Source organism: Quercus robur, chromosome 1, assembly GCF_932294415.1.
Source record: "Quercus robur chromosome 1, dhQueRobu3.1, whole genome shotgun sequence".
Classification (NCBI taxonomy): domain Eukaryota; kingdom Viridiplantae; phylum Streptophyta; class Magnoliopsida; order Fagales; family Fagaceae; genus Quercus; species Quercus robur.
The window spans coordinates 3,093,579-3,113,478 of record NC_065534.1 but is presented as its reverse complement, the minus strand read 5'-3'; the positions used below and the strand labels follow the sequence as shown (position 1 = coordinate 3,113,478).

At 36.0% G+C, this 19,900-nt stretch overlaps 1 protein-coding gene across 1 annotated transcript in view; it reads left to right on the top strand.

Annotated features, from left to right (window-relative positions):
• LOC126716027 (putative disease resistance RPP13-like protein 1) overlaps window positions 1–19,900 on the top strand; it is a 36,576-nt gene that overhangs the window by 10,362 nt on the left and 6,314 nt on the right. The window contains exons 9-19 of the mRNA XM_050416941.1: window positions 402–490; window positions 2,277–3,482; window positions 3,897–4,018; window positions 4,289–4,409; window positions 4,682–4,806; window positions 7,079–8,277; window positions 8,489–8,621; window positions 9,684–9,809; window positions 11,344–11,553; window positions 12,057–12,410; window positions 13,342–13,427. The gene's annotated coding sequence lies outside the window, so the exon portion shown is untranslated. The remainder of the gene's footprint in view (window positions 1–401; window positions 491–2,276; window positions 3,483–3,896; window positions 4,019–4,288; window positions 4,410–4,681; window positions 4,807–7,078; window positions 8,278–8,488; window positions 8,622–9,683; window positions 9,810–11,343; window positions 11,554–12,056; window positions 12,411–13,341; window positions 13,428–19,900) is intronic.

Genomic DNA, 19,900 nt, shown 5'->3' with positions numbered 1-19,900 from the left:
AGAGATGCAGATGACCTTAGTTTCTTGAAAACTCTGGTTGTTAGAAGTAGTGCAGAATTGATAAAAAATTTGAGAATGGAAAGTGCAAGTGACTATTTGTGGGTGGCAATGTTTAGATTGAGAAATGTAGGTCACTGTTTCACTATGATTCTGATTGCCATCCTTTTATTCATTATTGTGTTAAATGGGAAATCAAACAAAATTTATCATATATGAAGAAATTGGAATTGGAAACATTAAACATTTTCAAGATTTTTTATGCTTGTCAAGATTCAATTAATGAAATCTCTTAGATGAGACCAGTGTTGAATACACATGTGACTAAAGAGTCTAAACAGATTCATTTAATCAAATTTATAGTATTGAAAGTAATTCTCACATTTACCTTGTCAAATATGCAGACGACCTTAGTTTCTTGAAAGCTTCGTGGCTGTTGGAAAGTAAGGCTGAACTAATTTCTGGGTGGCAATGTTTTGATTGAACAATGCAGGTCAATTTTTCAATGTGACTCTGATTGCCATCCTTTTATTCATTATTGTTTTAAATGTGATGAAAAATTAAACAAAATTTACCATGTACGAAAGAAATTGGAGTTGAAAATGTTAAATATTTTCAGGATTTGTTTTGCTTTTCAAGATTTAAGTAATGAAATCTCAAGATCACTGTTGAATACACATATGACTAAGGAGTCTAAAAAGATTCATTTAATCAAATTTATGGTATAAAGAGTAAGGGCCTGTATGGTTTAGAGCTATTTTGGATTATATCACGTAAAACTCATAACTGAGTTATCAAAACACATGGGACCCACACAAATATTTTTGTTTGGCTTGATTTTCACATTGTGTTTCCATCACTCAAAACTCAAAAATTTTTGAGTTAGAGTGATGGAAACAAGAAACAAGAAAGAATGGGATATGACTTGTCCCATCAAGTAACGTCTCTCTCCAACCCGTTCTTCTCTGTCATTTCTCCTTCTTAGTTTTTTTTTCTTTTACCCAGAGCTCTCTCTTCTCACTGAGTGAGAGAGTTGAACCAAAACTCACAAAGCTCTCTCTGTGATCGGAAGCTTCACCGGTGACAAGGGATTCGAGAAACGACGTCGGACTGAGCCGAGGCTGGATTGTGAGACATGAGGACCTCGAGATTGGAAGCTTTGCCGATGACAAGGGATTCGAGAAACGACATCGGACTGAGCCCAGGCCAGATTGTGAGACATACGAACCTCAAGATCGAAAGCTTTGCTGACAACAAGGGATTCAAGAAATGATGTTGGACTGAGCCCAAGCCGAATCGTGAGACACGCGGACCTCAAGATCGTGAGACAGGTGGGTCAGAGCTCCATTTTTTGGCTTCAATTTTTTCTCCTCTATGTTCTTCTTCTTCTTCTTCGGCGATGTGGGATTTGGTTATGGGTTTCCTGTGCATTCTTTTGGGAGAAGTAAAGAAGAAGATGGGCTTCCACGGAGAAGTAATGAGACGCGGGTAGCAACAGTAGGCAACACCAATGGTGGGGTCCACGGTTTTGGGGAAAAGTTGTAGAGATATGTAACTAAAAATTGAGTCCAAACATGTGTTTTGCAATTTTTGAGTGAAGGTGAGGTTTGAGTAGGGAGTTATGAGTTTTGAGTTTGAGTTATGGGTTTTGAAAACTGAGTTATGAAAATTGAGACACCTCTAAACCAAACGGGCCCTAATTCTCACATTTGTCCTGTGAAATATGTAAACGACACTAGTTTCTTGGATACTCCATGACCGTCTGTAAGTAGGGCAAAATTGATAAAAAAATTTAAAATGGAAAGCGCCAATGACTATTTTTAGGAGGCAATGTTTTGATTGAGTAATGCAGGTCAGTGTTTCATTGTGATTCTAATTGCCACCCTTTTATTCATTATTGTTTTAAATGGGAAATTAAACAGAATTTACCATATATATGAAAGATATTGAAATTAAAAACGTTAAACGTTTGAAAGTAGATATTCATTATTTAGAGTAAATTTATCGCCAGGAAAAGTTGAAGCATTTAAGAAAGTGAAAGAGAGCCTTTTAATTTTTAAGGTGGAGTTTAGATTAGTAGCTCAATCTTATAGAATTTAATGCTTTGTCCTCCATAAAGGATATATATCTCTAGTTTTCATTTTTTTCATAATGCTTTCTGTTTATCAAAACTTTAAGGATATATATTACCACATAGAGAAGGATATTTTGTATATCTTATGTTCCTTTGTTTAATTCAAGTTACATCATCTAATGCCACAAACTACCTGTGGGTGCAGATTGGCTGGCTAAGACTACCTCTCTTTTACGTTTTGGAGTTAACATGAAGCCTCTCTAGAGGATATGTCTACTTTGGGTTATTACCTCTCTATGGGTGTAGATTGTCTTCCTAACTCCAGACAGCTCAAAAGACTTAGCATGTCATTGCTCCTTCTGTCCTTTTTGTCCACACTAGTAGGATATACCCAACTCCCTTCTTACCATCAAGAACATAAAATTTAACTATGCTAAGAGGGTCTAGAGGCATAGAGAGCGGGAAAACCAGCTGCTGGCTCAATATTGCTCAGGTTAAGGCTCACTGACTACACAATAAAATCTTCAAAGGTATCTTTAAATGTATGGAATTAAAATTTCCTACATGCCCATGTCACTCTTCCCTTTAGTCTTTTGTCATATTTGATAGATATAATTCTCTGTCATCATTTGGTTTGGATATCTTTCCAAAGTTTTTTAGTCTCAAAATCAACATGTGTAGCAACATCAAGTCTCTCTCTGTTTGGGAGGGACATGAACTTGTTATCCTAGCTTTGGAAATCAAGGAGTGCCTTAATTTTGCAAATTCTCCCAGTGGGGGATTGCCAGCCCCCAACCTTTCCCTGTTGAAAGTCCATGATTGCCTTCATCTCAAGTCACTTCTTGAAAACATGGATACGCGCCTCCCATCTCTTCAAATTTTGGATATCGCAAACTGCTAACAAGTTGAGTCTTTTCCAAAAGGAGGTCTGCCAACCAATATGAATTGTCTTGTCATCGATGATTTTGAGAAACTCATTGCCAATAGGAAACAGTGGGGTTTGCAAAGATTGCACTCTTTTAATCAATTATTATTGTCTTCCTATAAATTTTTTATTATTATTGTCTTGTCATGATTGCAAGGAAGAGAAGTGCTTTCCCGAGGAGGATGTCCACAAGTTTTGGCACCTTTTTTATAAAGGAATTTCAAAATCTGAGATCCCTAGGCAAGTAGGGCCTTCAACTCATTACCTCTCTTCAACTATTGTCTATCTTAGTATTTATCAAAAAAACTATTGTCTGTCTCAGATGCCTCAGACTAAAACAAATGCCAGTAGATGGGATTTCTTGACAAAACAATACCAAAAAAATTGTAAACGACCTTAGTAAGAAAATTTTCTTGAACATTTGTTAAATTGATGTTTATTTGATTGATGTAGATCCCCTATATGCAAGGTTAATTTCACCACTTGGTAAGATTCTTCTTTTACCCAAATGCTTCATGATTGGTGTCCATTTGGTTTTGAAAGCATGATTTTTAAAATCTTAATTGAGGGTTTGGTAAAATTTGTGATAAGTGTTGTTGCTGTGAAAATCTGTAGTACAAAAAAACAATTTTCTTTAAAAGTGGTAATTTTTTTAAAAAAAAAAACCCACTCCCCATTGCTCACAATTTGACGATGTAGATATTCCCTAGTTTTAAAATGCAATTTTCTTAAAAAAAAAAAACAAAACAAAAGCCAAAGGCCAATATTTTATTATTATTATTTTCCTTTTTCTTGAAAAAAATCACAAGGCCAAAGGGGGCTCTTGATGACAAATAGATTTATTTAATTAAATTTATAGTATAGGGCGTAATTCTCACATTTGCCCTGTGAAATATGCAGATGACCTTAATTTCATGAAAACTCTGTGGCTGTTGGAAACTAGGGTAGAATTGATAAAAAAGTTTTGAGAAAGGAAAGCAATTAACAATTTGTGAGAGGAATATTTAGATTGAGCAATGCAGGTCAGTGTTTCACTGTGATTCTGGTTGCCAACCGTTTATTCGTTAATGTTTTGAATGAGAAATTAAATAGAATTTACCATATATGAAAGAAATTGGAATTGAAAATAATAAATGTTTTCAGAATGTTTTTTGCTTTTCAAGATTCACGTAATGAAATCTCTTAGATGAAATCAGTGTTGACTACACGTGACTAAGGAGTCCAAACAAATTCATCTAATCAAATTTATTGTATAGAGAGTAGTTCTCATATTTGCCCTGTGAAATATGCAGATGACCTTAGTTTCTTGAAAACTCTGGCTGTTGGAAGTAGTGTAGAATTGATAAAAAAATTTGAGAATGGAAAGTGCCAGTGACTATTAGTGGGTGGCAATGTTTAGATTGAGAAATGCAGGTCAGTGTTTCACTATGATTTTAATTGCCATCTTTTTATTCATTATTGTGTTAAATGGGAAATCAAATAGAATTTACCATATTTGGAAGAAATTGGAATTGAAAACGTTAAATATTTTCAGGATTTTTTCTGCTTTTCAAGATTCAATTAATGAAATCTCTTAGATGAGATCAATGTTGAATATACATGTCACTAAAGAGTCTAAACAAATTCATTTAATCAAATTTGTAGTATTGAGAGTAATTCTCACATTTGCCTTGTCAAATATGAAGACGACCTTAGTTTCTTGAAAACTCGGTGGCTGTTGGAAAGTAAGGCTGAACTGATAAAAGAAAATTGAGAATGGAAAGTGCCAATGACTATTTTTGGGTGGCAATGTTTTGATTGAACAATGCAGGTCAATGTTTCAATTTGATTTTGATTGCCATCCTTTTATTTGTTATTGTTTTAAATGTGATGAGAAATTAAACAAAATTTACCATATACAAAAGAAAATGGAGTTGAAAACGTTAAACTTTTTCAGGATTTTTTTTGCTTTTCAAGATTCAAGTAATGAAATCTCGTGATCACTGTTGAATACACATATGACTAAGGAGTCTAAAAAGATTCATTTAATCAAATTTATAGTGTAGAGAGTAAGGGCTTTTTTGGTTTAGAGCTGTTTTGGATTATATCACTCAAAACTCATAATTGAGTTATCAAAACACGTGGGACCCACACAAATTTTTTTGTTTGGCTTGATTTTCACATTGTGTTTCCATCACTTAAAACTCAAAAATTTTGAGTTAGAGTGATGGAAACAAGAAAGAAGAAATAGGTGTTTTCAGTTTTTGAGAATTGAGTTTCACTGACATTTTTGTAAAATTAAGCAAAGAATGGGACCCACCCATGTGACTTGTCCCTTTTAGTAACGTCTCTCTCCAATCCGTTCTTCTCTGTCACTTCTCCTTCTTCATTTTTTTTTCTTTTACCCAGAGCTTTCTCTTCTTACTGAGTGAGAGAGTTGAACCAAAACTCATAGAGCTCTCTCTATGATCGGAAGCTTTGTCGGCGATAGGGGATTCGAGAAACGACGTCGGACTGAGCCCAGGCTGAATCGTGAGACATGCGAACCTTGAGATCGGAAGCTAAGCCGACAATAGGGGATTCAAGAAATGACGACGGACTGACCCCAGGCTAGATTGTGAGACACGCGGACCTTGAGATTGAAAGCTTCGCTGGCGACAGGGGATTCGAGAAACGATGTCGAACTGAGCCCAGGCCGAATCGTGAGACACGTGGACCTTGAGATTGTGAGACAGGTGGGTCGGAGCCCCATTTCTTGGCTTCAGTTTTTTTTGCTCTGTGTTCTTCTTCTTCTTCTTTGGCGATGTGGGATTTGGTTGTGGGTTTCCTGTGCATTCTTTTGGGAGAAGTAAAGAAGAAGATGGGCTTCCACGGAGAAGTAATGAGATGCGGGTAGCAACAGTAGGCAACACCAGTGATGGGGTCCACGATTTTGGAGAAAAGTTGTAGAGATATGTAACTGAGAACTGAGTCCAAACATGTGTTTTGCAATTTTTAAGTGAAGGTGAGGTTTGAGTACGGAGTTATGAGTTATGAGTTTGAGTTATGGGTTTTGAAAATTGAGTTATGAAAATTGAGACACCTTTAAACCAAACGGGCCCTAATTCTCACATTTGTCCTGTGAAATATGTAAACGACCTAAGTTTCTTGGATACTCCATGACCGTCTATAAGTAGGGCAGAATTGATAAAAAAAAGTTAAATGGAAAGTGCCAATGACTATTTTTGGGAGGCAACGTTTTGATTGTGTAATGCAGGTTAGTGTTGCATTGTGATTCTAATTGCCACCCTTTTATTCATTATTGTTTTAAATGGGAAATAAAACAGAATTTACCATATTTATATGAAAGATATTGAAATTGAAAACATTAAACGTTCGTGATGCAGGACAACCAGAACAAAATAGAAAGAACGGAAAAATAAAAGATATGACTTAGGAGTCAGCACCTAGGCCTTGCTTGGAGTCAGCACCAAGCGGGAAAACCACTAGGAGTCAGCACCTAGGGTAGACCTGGAGTCAGCACCAGATCAAAGAAAGACCAAACGGCCATTGTTTTCATTTATCAAAATATCAACTATCTCCTCAAGGAGTACAATAGGTTGCTTATAAAGGATTACTAAATCCTAGTTCTAATTGGCTAGGAAACCCTAATTGCCTTATTACAAAAATAACCTTACTTCTAAATTAAAATACTAAAAGCTCAATAAACTACTAGGACCTAAAACATAAAAATACAATTGACTTGCAAACATAAATAATATTAAATAATAATTCTCTCTCATCTCCCGCATCAGTTCGAAAGTAGACATCATCATTTAGAGTAAATTTATCGCCAGGAAAAGTTGAAGTAGTTAAGAAAGTGAAAGGGAGCTTTTTAATTTTTAAGGTGGAGTCTAGATTAGTAGCTCAATCTTATAGAATTTAATGCTTTGTCCTCCACAAAGGGTATATATCTCTGGTTTTCATTTTTCTGATAATGCATTCTGTTTATCAAATCATAAGGATATACATTACCACATAGAGAAGGATATTTTGTATTTATTATGTTCCCACGTTTAATTCAAGTTACATCATTTGATGCCACAAACTACTTGTTGTTGCAGATTGGCTGGCTAAGACTACCTCATTTTACATTTTGGAATTGACATGAAGCCTCTCTAGAGGATATGTCTAATTTGGGTTATTACCTCTCTGTGGGTGCAGATTGTCTTCCTAACTCCAGACAGCTCAAAAGACTCAGCATGTCATTGCTCCTTCTGTCCTTTTTATCCACAACAGTAGGATCTGCCCAACTCCTTTCTTACCATCAAGAACATAAAATTTAACTATGCTAAGACAAGGGTCCAGAGGCACAGAGAGTGGAAAACCAGCTACTAGTTCAATATTGCTTAGGTTATGGCTCACTGACTACACTATAAAATCTTCAAAGGTATCTTTAAATGTACGCCATGTCACTCTTCCCTTCAATCTTTTGTCATATTTGATAGATATAATTCTCTATCATCATTTGGTTTGGATATCTTTCCAAAGTTTTTTAGTCTCAAAATCAACATGTGTAGCAACATCAAGTCTCTCTCTATTTGGGAGGGACATGAACTTGTTATCCTAGCTTTTGAAATCAAGGAGTGCCTTAATTTTGCAAATTCTCCCAGTGGGGGATTGCCAACTCCCAACCTTTCACTGTTGAAAGTCCATGATGGCCTTCATCTCAAGTCACTTCTTGAAAACATGGATACGTGCCTCCCATCTCTTCAAATTTTGGATATCTCAAACTGCTAATAAGTTGAGTCTTTTCCAGAAGGAGGTTTGCCAACCAATATGAATTGTCTTGCCATCGATGCTTTTGAGAAACTCATTGCCAATAGGAAGTAGTGGGGTTTGCAAAGACTGCACTCTCTTAATCAATTATTATTGTCTTCCTATAAAAAAAAATTAATTATTGTCTTGTCATGATTGTAGGGAAGAGAAGTGCTTTCCTGAGGAGGATGTCCACAAGTTTTAGCACTCTTTTTATAAAGGAATTTCAAAATCTGAGATCCCTAGACAAGTAGGGCCTTCAACTCATTACCTCTCTTCAACTATTGTCTATCTCAGTATTTATCAAAAGAACTATTGTCTGTCTTAGACACCTCAAACTAAAGCAGATGCCAGTAGATGGGATTTCTTGACAAAACAATACCAAAAAAAGAAAGAATAAATGTGTAGTGCAATATTTCTCGCATCTGTATTAAACTATTTAATGATGAAGTCTCATTATCTGAGCCAAAAGTGTAGACGAGATCAAATCCCACTTCACAATAAGGTACTTGTTCCACTCAACCCTCTAAGCCTCCATTTGATTTTATTTATGCTTCTTTCTAACTTTTTTTATGGATAAATAAATTTGAAAAATTTGTTAAAATATGATAAAAAGATGGAAAAATAAAAGGATTTCTTCTAAGATTGTTAGTCCAAAGCTGGAGTTCTTAAGTTTTTATGGGTTCTTTTGTAAAATTATTTCCATTTGTCAATAGCAAGTGCCACAAAAAGCTTGGTCAAACACATGCCAAAAGAGCAGTTAACAAAAAAAATTGCCTAGGAAGAAGGGAGAATATTGGCAAAAGATTGGTCACATCTGCTGCAAAAAAAATGGATGCCTTAAGTCAGGTGTTTATTTTATTATACTTGAGCAACTAAGTTTCAATCTTTTTTTTACTTATATTTCTTTTTAATTGTACAATAGAATATATATATATATATATATATATATATATACATACAACCAATTGTTTGTAATTGAAATTGAAAATATAAAACATTCTCTTGAATTTTTGAAAATCATAGAATGTCCACAGCTTAGTCTTTTCTAGAAGGTGGCCTGCCATCCAATCTAATTTCTTTAGCAATCGACGATAGCAAAAAACTTATTTCCACTAGAGTGGAGTGGGGTTTGCAAAGACTGCGGTCTCTTGAATAATTAGGATTTTCTAAATAGTGATCTTGATTGCTGGGATGAGGAGTCCTTTCTAGACAAGTATTTCAGTTTCTCTTCTTTTTGCCATTTTGCCTTCCTATTTTTCTTTTGAAGGTGTAGATGAAACATATCTAGCTACCTTGTTCTCAACTATGTCACAACTTGATTTGAAATTTTTACCAAGAAAGAGTCCCATGAATTTTTATTTATTTATTTTTGCTATGCCACTCTAGTATTGGATTCAGTGTTAAATACACATATGACTTAGGAGTCTAAACAGATTCATTTAATCAAATTTATAGTTTAGAGAGTAATTCTCACATATGTCCTGTGAAATATGCAGACAACCTCAGTTTCTTGGAAACTTCGTGACTGTTGGTAAGTAGGGTAGAATTGATTAAAAAAATTGAGAGTAGAAAGTGCCAATGACTATTTGTGGGAGGCAATGTTTTGATTGAGCAATGCAGGTCAGGGTTTCATTGTGATTCAGATTGCCATCCTTTTATTCATTATTGCTTTAAATGGGAAATTAAACAAAATTTACCAAATGTGAAAGGAGTTGGAATTGAAAACGTTTAACGTTTTCAGGATTTTTTTTTTTTTTTTTTTTTTTTTGCTTTTCAAGATAAAAGTAAATGAAATCGCTTAGTTCAGATCACTGTTGAATGTAGGTGACTAAGGAGTGTAAACAGATTCATTTAATCAAATTTATAGTAGAAGGAGTAATTCTCACATTTACCTTGTGAAATATGCAGACGACCTTAGTTTCTTGGAAATTGCATGGCTATTGGAAAGTAGGGCAAAATTGATAGAAAACAATTTGAGAATGGAAAGTGCCAATGACTTTTTGTGGGAGGCAATGTTTTGATTGAGCAATGCAGGTCAGCGTTTCACTGTGATTTTGATTTCCGTCCTTTTATTCATTATTGTTTTAAATGGAAAATTTAACAAAATTTACCATATATGAATGAAATTGGAATTGAAAATGTTAAACATTTTATGATGTTTTTTGCTTTTCAAGATTCAAGTAATGAAATCTTGTAGATGAGATCAGTGTTGAATACATGTGACTAAGGAGTCTAAATAGATTCATTTAATCAAATTTATGGTATAGGGAGTAATTCTCACATTTGCCTTGTAAAATATGCAGATGACCTTAGTTTCTTGAAAATCCCGTGGCTGTTGGAAAGGAGGGTAGGATTGATTAAAAAAAAAAAAAAAAAGAATGGCAAGTGTCAGTGACTATTTTGTGGGAGGCAATGTTTTGATTGAGTGATGCATGTCAGTGTTTCACTATGATTATGATTGCCATCCTTTTATTCATTATTTTTTTAAATGTGAAATTAAACAGAATTTATCATATATGAAAGAAATTGGAATTGAAAACGTTAAATGTTTTCAGGATTTTGTTTGCTCTTCAAGATTCAAGTAATGAAATCTCTTAGATGAGATTAGTGTAGAATACACATGTGACTAAGGAGTCTATATCTATTTCCCCCTACCCCACCTCACTGTAAACATTGGCTTTGACCCAAAACATAAAAAGACCACATACACCTACACCTACACCAAAAAATTTTCATTCATTACTGGAAATTTTGAATATATTCCTAGTTGCATACTTATATTTTCAATGATTTGTCGAGCCAATATATTTTCTTTACTAAGGATTCTATTTCACTAGCTTTTGGGTTCATTACAGTCCAACTAGGGATGTTCCATGATGTTGAATGATTCTCCATTTGTTGGTAGCTCATGGAAATAATATGTACTGGCTTAAATAATCACATGTGATCATATACGCTCTATAAATAGTTAATGAATTAAATGATTTTCTTGCCTAATTAAATGTTCTATAATCGCAAACAATAAAAATCCATGTTGTATGGATCCTGCAAATTTTCAAAACACAGAATTTTTAAACACATCCTTTGTTGCTAAAAATAAGAATTCTTCAGTCCTTATCAAACATAATTCCTTTTTGCTGATTTTTATGACGTTTGAAAGTAGATATTCATCATTCGGAGTAAATTCATAACAAGGAAAAGTTGAAGCATTTAAGAAAGTGAAAGGGAGCTTCTTAATTTTTATGGTGGGGTTTAGATTAGTAGCTCAATGTTTTAGAATTTTATTTCTTTGGTCCTACGTAATGGATATGTATTTCTAGTTTTCATTTTTTCATAATGCTTTCTGCTTATCAAAACATAAAGGATACATATTACCACATAGAGAAGGATATTTTGTATATCTTATATATGTTCCTTAGTTTAATTCAAGTTACATCATCTGATGCTACAAACTACCTGTGAGTGCAGATTGGATGGCTAAGACTACCTCTCTTTACATTTTGGAATTTGCATTAAGCATCTCAAGATGATAGGTTTGCTTTTGGTTATTACCTCTCTGTGGGTGCAGATTGTCTTCCTAACTCTAGACAGCTCCAAAGGCTCAACATGTCACTACTCCTTCTGTCCTTTTTGTGCACACCAGTAGGATTTGCCCAACTCCCTTCTTACCATCAACAACATTAACAAGGGTCCAGAGGTGTGGAGAGAGAGAAATCCAGCGGCTGGCCCTATATTGCTCAGGTTGAGGCTCACTGACTACACTAAAAAATCTTCAAAGGTATCTTTTAATGTAGGGAATTAAAATTTCCTTCATGCCCATGTCACTCTTCCCTTGATCCAATAGATATAATTCTCTATCATCATTTGGTTTGGATATCTTTCCAAAGTTTTGTAGTCTCAAAATCAACATGTGTGTCAACATCATGTCTCTTTCAGTTTGGGAGGGACATGAACTTGTTATCCTAGCTTTGGAATCAAGGAATGCCTTAATTTTATAGATTCTCCCAGTGGGGGATTGCCAGCCCCCAACCTTACACTGTTAAAAGTTCATGATTGCCTATGTCTCAAGTCACTTTAAAACATGGATACGCTCCTCCCATCTCTTCAAATTTTGGATATCACAAATTGTCAACAAGTTGAGTCTTTTCCAGAACGTCTACCAACCAATATGAATTGTCTTGCCATCGATGCTTCTGAGAAACTCATTGCCAAAAGGAAGCAGTGGGGTTTGCAAAGATTGCACTCTCTTAATCAATTATTATTGTCTTGTCATGACTGCAGGGAAGAGAAGTGCATTCCTGGAGAGGACTTCCACAAGTCTTAGCACTTTTCACATAAAGGAATTTCAAAATCTGAGATCCCTAGACAAGAAGGGCCTTCAACTCCTTACCTTTCTTCAAGTATTGTCTATCTCAAACTGCCCCAGACTAAAGTAGATGCTAGAAGATGGGATTTCTTGTTTCCATTCTAAGCTACAGTTTTGTCAATGTTTTGCCTAGATAAAAAATTTCCCAAAAAAAAAAAAAAAAGAAGGGTGGCGCAGGATTGCTCACATCTCTATCATACAAATCAATGATGAAGTCTCATTATCTGAGCCAAAAGTGTAGATGAGATCAAAAACCACTTGACAATAAGGTACTTGTTCCACTCAGCCCTCTAAGCCTCCATTTGATTTTATTTATGCTTCTTACTTACGTTGTTTATGGATAATTAAATTTAAAAAATTGGTTAATCCAATAAAAAATGGAAAAAATAAAAGGATTTCTTCTAAGATTGTTAGTCCAAAGCTGGTGTTCTCTAGTTTTTATGGGTTCTTTTGTAAGATTATTTCCATTTGTCAGTAGTAAGTGCCACAAAAGGCTTGGTCAAATACATTCCAGAAGAGTAGTTAACAAAACAATTGCCAAGGAAGAAGGGAAAATAGGGGGGAAAGATTGGTCACATCTATTGCATAAAAATGGATGCCCAAACCCAAATCAGGTATTAATTCTACTTGAGCAGCTAAGTTTCAATCTTGATTTTACTTATATTTATTTTTAGTAGTACATCGGGAAAAAAAAAATTACAAACATACAACTGAATGTTTGAAATTGAAAATATAAAACATTCCCTTGAATTTTTGCAAATCATAAATTGTCCACAGCTTGAGTCTTTTCCAAAAGGTGGTCTGCTATCCAATCTAATTTCTTTAGCAATTGAGGACTGCAAAAAACTTACTTCCACTAGAATGGAGTGGGGTTTGCAAAGACTGCAGTCTCTTAAATAATTAGGATTCCTAATTAGTGATCTTGATTGCTGGGATATGGAGTCCTTTCTAGAGGAGTATTTCTATTTCTCTTCTTTTTGCTGCGTTTTCCTTTCGATTTTTCTTTTGGAGGTGTTGATGAAACATATCTAGCTACCTTGTTCTCGATTATGTCACAACTTGATTTGAAATTTTCATGAGGAAAGAGTCCCATAATTTGTTTTTTTTGTTTTTGTTTTTGTTTTTTGTTTTTTGTGCTCTGCTATGTCACTATAGTATTAGATTCATATGACGACTGCAAAATCATGTTTCTCTCTGTAGGGGATTTTCTAAACTCAAGTCTTTTGTGCACATTCTAGTCGGAAGGGGGCTTTCAGCATTGTCCATTTCTTATATATTAAGTTCAAGTAATTTTGAAATTATAAAGACATCAAGTATTTTTGTTTCTTATTTGATGATTGATACTTTCTTTTAACAATTTAAACATATTTTGTGCTTGATGTAAAATAGTGTAGAAAAATAAGGATAAGAATGCAGGGATAAACAAAAAACCCTAGGCTTCACCACATAGAATCAATGTAGAAACCTTAAGCATCACAACCTAACACAAGTTATTAACCAAACACATGAAAGTTAAGGACCGGGGGGAGGGGGGGGGGGGTTTGGTGCCTAACACCTTCCCATCCCTAGGTGAAGCAGATCACCCATCTCTAGTTTTGTATATGCCTTAGCCCTCAAATAAGTGACCCACTCAATTTTACTATCAATTTCACTAATATGTTGATATGTGCTGAAGTTAATGGTGAATACTTTGTGCTCACTTTTGTTTACTTGAACCCACTTTTCTATCATTCACAATTACACACATAAACATACTGTGATCTGATACCAAAAAGAAGTACAAAGTTCACGTCTATATGTGAAAAATGTGTTCTTCAACAAACCATCAATATGTTAAAAACTCTTGGGAATTGACTCAATGATGGAATAGAAAGTGCTAAAGGTGTGTTTAACTATTCCTTCTATAAGGAAGTTTACTCAAAAGCACTACAACTCCTGTAACTAGACATTACATAATAAAATTTCTCTATAGAAATCACAAAATCAAAGGAAAATAGGAAATATTAATTGGGAAAAGCGACAACGTCTGATAGGTTGGCTTCTGTTTCAAGTGAGTTACTATGCCTTTCAAGCATAATAGAAGCGTGATAATGCTTTCCACTTGCTATTATTCAAATGTCATTCTTCTCATATTATGAGGCTTAAAGAAATGATTCTTTGAAGAGTTAGCGGAGGTTGCTTGTCCACTACTACTTAAACCACTAAAAACCCTAGCTGTATGCCCAATTTTCTAGAAACCTCTCTCTCTCTCTCCTTCTCTTTGAACCTCCATGGCTAACCACCAAGGTCATCCATTCTCATCTCTATAAGAAGAAAATGTAAGGCTGTAGCCTTAGGCTATAGCTATTTTTGTAGCTAAACTTTGTTCTAACAATAATAGTTTCTTTATGTTTGGGGGGAAAGTTCACCCACCCTCTTTGGGGTTATTCATTAGTTTTAGAAGGTATCATCTATAAATGTTACTTTTACAAAAGTTTGGCACTAATACTTATCAAAAAAAAAAAATGTTTGGCACTAATACTAACACATGCCATGCCTTACAGACACACACTTCAATTTGAAGACGCAAAAAAGTGGAAGCATTGAGAACATATAGAGGATGATATCATATAATAATGAATCAAGACTCTGCCTTCTGCCCCTTCCATTGTTTTTATATTTTTTCTGTACTAGCAATGGTTAATGTGATGTATCATGGTATAGACATGTTTTTTCAACGTACTTTGAAAAAACTTGTGGTTAGTTTTCTAAGAGATTACACTAGAGCCAGGAAGGATCTGCTCTATAGATATTCACACATGTTGTCCCCCCATAATAGCTAGCAAAGTTTGATATAGTCTATCACCTTATACTCCATTTGAACCACCCCTCTGTCACTTAGCTTGCAGTCTAAACATATCTCAATGGTTGCGCCCTTGTCTCCATGCTTCTCAAAATTCTATTAGGGTTTGGAAAGATCAGGTCCACATAGTGGCTTTATGCTCAGAGAGAGTGGTGCCTGGGGTTTACCGCAGAGGAGCATGGATGCTTCAATTCTTTTAGATTGGAGAGATCGAAGAGAGATGGAGGTGTTTAGATCAAGATCGAACTTAGAAAGAGAGATTACAGTGAGGGGATATTGATTATATCGCCTGCGTGACCTTGATGACCAATAGAGGATTTGGTTATTTGATCCATAACACTTCTTAGGCCATCATTTTGGCAGAATTGAGCTGCCATAATGCACTTAATTTGCATACATCGATTGTATACAAATTTACTTGGCCTCTCTTGGATATCTAGGCAGCACACACACGAGCATGCTATGGCCTTGGCTACATGATCATGTTGGGCTGCCATGACCTTGGCAACATGCACATGGCCACGCCTTGGCCTTGACAGCATGCACATGGGGTTGTCATGGGCATGCCAACATTTCTAAAGGAGGTTTTGAAGATGGTTTCAATTGGTAGTTTGGTGATATTCATCGATCTCCTAATACTTTTTTTGTCTGAGTGGTTGGTTTCTTTGCAATCCTACTTTATGGTTGCATAGTCTAGTGATATTTATCGATCACCTTATACTTTTTTTGGCTTAAGTGGTTTGTATTGATTGATGAGTGGTTAGTCTATCGCCCTATGGCTTTGCTTTGTTTTTTAGTGGGCGATCTTATATCACACTTCTAGTAGAATGTGACACAGTTTATGTCTCTTGTGATGAGTGTCCTAATAAGTTGAAAAAACATGAATTAAAACTAGGGTGTGACACATGTATGAAAGCATGTGAATTTCCAAAAAATAGGTATGTAATTCTATGTATTTACTATTGGTTAATTTTGAATATATATATATATATATATATTGATGATGCAAAAAATCAACGGTTGAGCTCCTCGTCGTAGTAGATGGACGATGTTGTGAAGGGGGTCATCTCTGTAGGTGAGAATCCTACAAAATGAATTGAGGAGAAGAGTAACACGCCGGTGTGGCATCAGCCAAACCACCTTCGATGCTTAAATCAGTAAGGGAGAAAGATTCTAGAGAGAAAACGAGTTGAGAGTGATTTCGTAGAGTATTTGTGTGTAATTTTGGGCGTACCTTGGGTGTCTATTGTCTTCTCTTTTATAGTTGTATGCCTCATAAATGGGCAATGATGTGCTGCATTTATGCTCAACGACTAGTGCGTTACAGAATCTTTGTCTGGAGGCCACAACTCATTCTGTGACTATTGGTCCATCAATTACATTTTGTCATCAATGATCGTAATAAATGCGTAACATCTTCTCTGGGTGAATGACAAAGTCTATGTAATGACGACTATAAATTTCTGGTTCATCAGTTGCCCCCTTGTTCGTTATCTCGTCTTTCAGATGAGATAAGAACAAATTTGTCTAACACTTTGTATTCTGTGTGCTGCGCATTTATGAAGATTTGATGTCTGGGTGGTTGAACACCTCATGTACGGCCATGATGTGTTCGACATATGAACATGTCTTGGTTTTCCCACACGAATTTTGGGAACTTGTTTTGCATTTTTCTCTCCTCTTTCCTTTCTCTTGTGTTTTTCCTTATTCAAATCTCCATTCTAGGGTTTGTTTCTCCGAGCTTCCTTTCTCTGATCTGTGTTTCCTGGCAAGTCCTTCGTGCTTCTTCTTCTTTTCTGATTCATCCATGGTAGAGTCCGTAGAGAGGGAGCATCTTGAGAAGGTCAGTTCCTTTGTAGGGAAGGACTGTCCGTATACTTTTGTCCTTTCTTCTTTGTTTCCTTTGGTCTCTCATTCTGTTGAGGTAGCTAAGTTGCTGAGGATGTCTGAGGTAAGGTCTAGCAACCTAGAGACAACGTTATCCTCGTCTGATGATCGTGTGGTCTCGGAGGCCACTTTTGTTTCCGCCCCTTATAAATGCTGGAACATCTCGTGTTCCCTTACGGGAAAAGACAAGCAGTGAATTAAGGATAGGTTCTAGTTCCCTGATTTTGTAAAAGTTAGGATCCCAAGTGACGAAGAGAGGGCTTTTTACTCTTATGCCGATGAGGTTTGTTTTTACGAGGCCGATTTTACCAGTGGCTTTCATTTCCTTGTTCATCCCTTCATTAAGGAACTTTTTTCTTATTTGCATCTAGCCCTGGCACAACTAGTGCCTAACTCTTGGCAGATCCTGGTTTCTTGCATGGTGGTGTGGATGTCCGCTAATGATGGTGATGTCATTAGGAGGGAGAAGTTTCTCCATTTTTATCGTCTGAGGAAATCTAAGGACTCTGGCTATTATGAGTTTAAGCCGTGGGATAAGGCTTCTAGGTTAATCCTCTATTACCCCTCGTCTCTCTGAAATTGGAAGCCAAATTTCTTTTTTATCTCTGGAAGTGGTTTAGAGTTCATCCCAGGTGAGGACTTGGACGATGCCCCCAAGTTCTTTCGTAGTTGGGGAGTTCCTATGTCTGGTGCATTTTTCTCGTCTTTTCAGTTGCTTTTCCCTTCTGGGATGATGCTGATGCAACAGCTTTGAAAGTCCATGAGGCACTTTTTGTGGATGATCTGAGTCCTTTGATGGCGAAGTCATCCAGTGAGGTGATATCATCTCATATCCAAAAGCTTGTGTAGGTATGTGTTGTTGGTCGTATTTGCTTCTTCTTTTTCATTTACTTTACTTCTGTTGAGAGTAAATTTCCTTGTAGGCTTTGGGGGAGTCCCTATTTGGCTCTGGGAAGCTCTTGGATTTAGAGAAGAAGGTGGCCACGTCTGAGCCTTTGGTCAAGTGTTTATCTGCTAAGAATGAGATACTTAGAAACAAAGTTGCTATTTTCACTGCCGAAGCTAAGAATGACAAGGAGCATGTGGCAACTTTGGAGAAGAGCTTGCAAGTGGAGAAGGACTTATTCAAGTTGAAGGACAAGCAAATTGGTGACTTGGAGTTGAAGTTGGAGAACGTCGGGGCCACGGCGGTACAGGATTTTAAAGACTTTGACGAATACTCTAATGAATTGTGCAAGTACTACGTGGAGGGCTTTGATCTTCTCGTGAAGTGGATGGCAAAGTGCCACCCTAGCTTGGACCTTTCCGGTTTGGCCGTGGATGATGTCGAGAAAGAGCTCCTGTCCTCTGAGGCTACTACGGAGAATCTGACGAAGGGAGCCATAGACATTGCTGAAGGAATGAAGGAGGCCACTGTTGTAACCCCTGTAAACCCTGTCCCTAATGAGCAGTAATATTTGACTAGCTTAGCGATGATCTTTGATTGTGTTTGAACAACTTAGTGTTTTTAACCATGTCTGAACAGCTTTTATTAAGTCATGTTTGAATGACGACCTTAGTTGTATTCTTTAGCTATGTTTGAACAACTTTACATTGAGTCATGTTTGAATGACGATCTTAGTTGTATTTGAACAACTTAATTATTTTTAGCTGTGTTTGAACAGCTTTTTATTGAGTCATGTTTGAATGATGACCTTAGTTGTATTATTTAGCTGTGTTTGAATAGCTTTACATTGAGTCATGTTTGAATGACGATCTTAGTTGTGTTTGAATGACTTAGTTTTTTTAACTGTGTTTGAATAGCTTTTTATTGAGTCATGTTTGAATAACTTAGTATTTTTGACTATGTTTGAACAACTTTTTATTGAGTAATGTTTGAATGACGATGCTAGTTGTGTTCTAACAGCTTTTTATTGAGTCATGTTTGAATGATGATAGTTCTGTTTGAACAACTTAGTATTTTTGGCTGTGTTTGAACAACTTTTTATTAAGTCATGTTTGAATTAAGATTTTAGTTGTGTTTGAACAACTTAGTATTTTTAGCTGTGTTTGAATAGCTTTTTATTGAGTCATGTTTGAATGACGATTGGAGCATCTTCTAGGTTAACCATTTTTTTTTTTGTCTTGAATGACGATTATATTGGTTGCATTTGAACAACTCTAATTTAGTCGACTTTGTTAGCTGCATATCAACAACTTCAATGGCTATGATTACGTTGGCTGTGTGTGAATAGCTTTTGATTTGAAATTTCAATGACAGAGGTCCTTGAGACGTCTCCCAAGGACGACTCCTAAGCGTTGCGCACATTTTGATAGTGATAGATCACGGGTAATCATTGACAAATACGCATGGATAATTCTTTCATGTATTATTGGTTTTATGAATGACGAAAATAATGGTTGTCATACATACTATTATGAAGTTTAAGCAAATTGAAAATGTAAAGCGTTCCTTATTGGTAGTATTTCTTCAAGTGTTCTATGTTCCATGGTCGAGGCGTCTAAGGACTTCAAATAGTAGGAGTCTTCTCTAGAATGACAGATTACCTCATAGGGGCCTTCCCAGGCTGGTCCCAGTTTTCCTTGGGATGGGTCCTTTGTTGCCTGTGACACCTTCCTAAGGATGAGGTCCCCTGTGTTGAATCTTCTTATCTTAACCTTTTTGTTATAGTATCTGGGCATTGCTTACTTGTGCTTGGTCATTCGCTTGATAGCTTCTTCTCTGACTTCGTCAATTAAGTCATGGTTGCTGTTAAGCTCTTGCTGATTCCTCTGGTCTTCATATGTTTTGACTCGGTAGTTCATCAGTCCTACTTCCACCGGTATAACGGCCTCAATGCCAAATGTCAATCTGAATGGTGTTTCTCCTGTTGGAACTCTTGTGGTCATCCTATATGCCCAAAGGACATTTTGTAGTTCTTCAGGCCATGCCCCCTCAAGCCTAGTTTTGATAATTTTGAGCAAATTTCTGTTCGTCACTTCTATTTGGCCATTGGCCTGAGGGTGTCTAGGAGAAGAATAGTGATTCTT